Below are 3,678 nucleotides of genomic sequence, written 5' to 3'. Positions count from 1 at the left end.
ACTCACTGGAGCACTTATCCATCACGAATTGTTTCTTCATAGAAAGATTACCCGATCTATCAAAGCTAGCGAAATTGGGAAGTTTGTACTTAAGTTGCTGTAAATCACTACAAGAGTTGCCTGGTTTACCAAACACATGTCGTCTTGATGCTCATGGATGCCCAAATTTACGCGAGTCATGCGACTTTTTGGAATTTTGCTGGAGTTGTGCAGAATGCAACGCACTCCGTTCTTCAAGGAGGCCACGCTCGCGCGGTTTTGGTTGACACTAGATGAGATTCACCATTTCAAAGGTACTTCGCCTTATTTTCTTCATTTTTTAAGTCTAATCTTATCTAGTTTAATTTAATAAATGCCGGGCGGTGCCTGGTGCTTTATGAAAAGTTGCCATTGATACTTTCGTCATAGCAACTGTCAAATTTTCGAGTTAATTAAATTTGTGTTTATTTCACGGGAAAAAAATCACAATTTCTAATATATTTTCCGATCAATGGAAAATACTCCTCTAGAACTGGGGGAACGGAAATCAATTTCCCCGCCCCTCGTCCCCCTCTCCTTCCTCCTCTCGTCCACTTCTCGGGAGCTTCTCCATCTTTCGCGCGCTGGGGCTTCCGTAGTCGTTCTTGCCTTCAGTCAAATTCCAGAAACAGGTTGGTTTCTACTCCCATCACCTCTAACTGTGTTTGTTGATTATCGTGGTATGGATTGACTACATCGTTCCCGGGACTTAAACAGAATGAAGTCAGTGCATCCTTTTGCCAAATCTCTCATGAAGGTCGCTGTATCACGCGATTTCGTGCAATACAGAGTAGGAGTAAGAGCTGCTCTTCTTTCTTCAACCTCGCCTCGAAAAATCTGTGTCCGAGCACGAGTATTTGTGCTTATTCCTTACTGGGCAAGAGACTATGGTGTTCTGGGTTCCTTTCGTGAGGTTTCCAGATTTGGGTTTGAGAGTCGCTTATGCCCGTATCGAGTGAATTGTGATAAAATCGAGGGAAGTTTTGAGACATGATACATACAGTTCTGCGTTGGGGCCAAAAAAATAGGCATTCAGATAAGTAGACTTCTCTGAATTAGCAAATAGGCAGAGACAAGGTAAAAGGGAGCTCGCTTCTCTGTCTAGATTGCCGTCTCTCACTTCTCTGGGTTTTCTTCGTTTTCCTTTCTTAATTATTCATTTTTTTTGTCTGGTTTTGTGTGGTCGCTTTTGGCTGCTTGTGGAGTGAAGATAGCTGGGTTCTCTGTTGATGCCACAATTTGAATCGTCAGTCTTTGAGCTTATATACGACATAGGTGTTGGGTCTCTGACTGTGTTGATTTTTCAGGTAAGTTTTAGGTTGCTTGAGCCTTTTGGGAGTAACAAAATCTGTAGGCTCGATTGGTTTTTCACTACTGGTGCTTGTAGGTGTTTGCTGGATCTTTTAATCATAAGCAATTGTAAAAGTTGTGCATATCTTTATGGATGTTGTTCAGACTTGTTTATTAAGTGCCACTCTAGAAAAGTTTGTGAAACAATTTTCTCAGTTTCAAGTACAGTTGTGATGATCGTCATGTATTTTTATAGCAGTCTCTCGAACTCCAGATGCTCTTGTTCCTTAAGAACGTGTGGACATGGATGCTGAATCACCATTCTTTTGTTTGACTCAAAGTGTCAAATTTTTTGAAAACTTGATTGGAACTTGTTTCCCGCGGTTTCGAGGTCTTATCCAGCACTTTGCATCTCCAAGTGGAATGGAGAAGAGGAACCAGTCGATCAGGTGGAATTGTTTTCCTTGATCTACGGGAGTTAAAGGGCAAAAGCTGAACCAGAGAATTGGCGCAGATGTTAAAGTCTGCTTCTACTGAACCAAGAGAGTACACTGTCACATTGACTTCTCAGTCGCAAAGAGTATCTCTTCTCCAAATTTTGCCAATGTGGTTTTAATTAGAGTATTATGCGAAAGAGAAGCAACTCTTGATGGATCCATGCTTACTGCCAGTCTTATTGGGAGAACCCACTAGAATTCAATTCGTGTTACACTTCTGGAAAGAGAGGGGAGGGGGGAAAAAGAGAGGGGGTGTTGGCGAGGGCTGTAGTGAGCTTATGTTTCGAATAACTTTTCTTGTAGCATGCTGTCATACAGTAATCTACAATTATGTGTTATGTCCTAGAGAGTCGAATGGAGCAGCTGGACTGGACGATACAGAAAGCACAATGGCCATAGTTGCTCGATTGGGTCTTCAGCACATGAAAAAGAACTCATTACAGCTCGTCTACTCAGTATCGCCGGAGCAAGAAAGGATGTAAGGATGCTTATTTGTTCTCATTCCCAAGCAATGCCGTTGTTCATATCAATTCTTAGGAGTGGAACCCCTTTGGCAAAAGGAAATGCTGCTATGACATTTAGAATTTTGGGCAAAGATGAAGAATTACGTTTGAGAGTCCTTGGTGGTTGCACCCACCAATGCTTTCACTTTTGAAACTAAGAAAATTGTTTGGGCACATTTTTATGAATTTTAGGAGGCAATGTTTGTTTGCTTGATGATTCATCAACTACATGAATAGGAAGGAATGACTTATATATATATCCATGCAAAATAAGAATGTGTTGTTTTCTCTACATAGCATGGTCATAACAAACTCGGTGTTTAAGCTAAAAGAGGTTAAAATGCAAATTATCTAACAAAAAAGTGACTTTATAATTAGTTATTGTATTGAAATGGAAAGTCGATGGAATAAGAAGAGAGTTAAAGATATGAAGAGATCCCGAATTTTTGCAAAATGTTCATTGGCTATCTAACTTGTTTTTTTGTCAATCGAGTCTTTGAACTATATGCTATTTTGTTCATATTTCTTCTTTTTATTAAACTGCTGACATGGCCATTAAATCACCTTAAATGTGACAATGGCGTCCTAGTTGACAGTGTAGGGGAAGGTAATTTTTAACAGAGATGATATGCAATGGGGGATTTGTGGCTGTAGAGAAAAGGTCGGATTAGGAACTAGTGTATTTCAGTGGAACTAGATAATGAATCAGGCGGGACATGATACATGCAACTTTGGTATCAATAAGGAGGAAGGTGAAGTAATGCCTCTCAAGTGCTCTGCAAAGAACATACAACTTTGCTATCAATCTGCTTTTTACTCCTTGATTATGATCTTATGGTTCTTTTAATTTTCTTTACTAATTTTTTGTTTCTAATCAGATAATCAATATATACACAAGGAACGTTGAGGATACTTTTATACAAGGTCGTTTACCTGCAAGGGACATATTTGAAACCCATATGAGTAACTCCTCTTAAGGTTTGCATACTTTTTAGCTCCTTTGATATAGAGTCAGTCTACGGCGTAATTGATGATTTCGAACTTGGATTTTCCTCTGAATTTCTCTCAGTTTGTGTCATGAAGTCTTGACGCGATATATCAGTAACTGGACATCATAGAGTAGGGTAAGATGAAGCATGCTTAAGATTTAGCTTTTGTCATCGATGAAAAGCTTGAATCGCACATCTTGCGGTATTACTGGATTCAGTGATACTAAGATTGCTAATGTTCCTGCAAAGTACAACCTATCTGCACATGCTGATATGGGGCACTCTAAACATTGGGGAACGCTAAAATTGCAATCTGAACAGTAACCAGTTCACCATACAATTAGAAAGCGTTTACACAAACTTTTGAAATCTTTGAACCAC

Source organism: Eucalyptus grandis, chromosome 3 (genome assembly GCF_016545825.1).
Source record: "Eucalyptus grandis isolate ANBG69807.140 chromosome 3, ASM1654582v1, whole genome shotgun sequence".
Classification (NCBI taxonomy): Eukaryota; Viridiplantae; Streptophyta; class Magnoliopsida; order Myrtales; family Myrtaceae; genus Eucalyptus; species Eucalyptus grandis.
Note: the sequence above shows the minus strand (reverse complement) of the source record.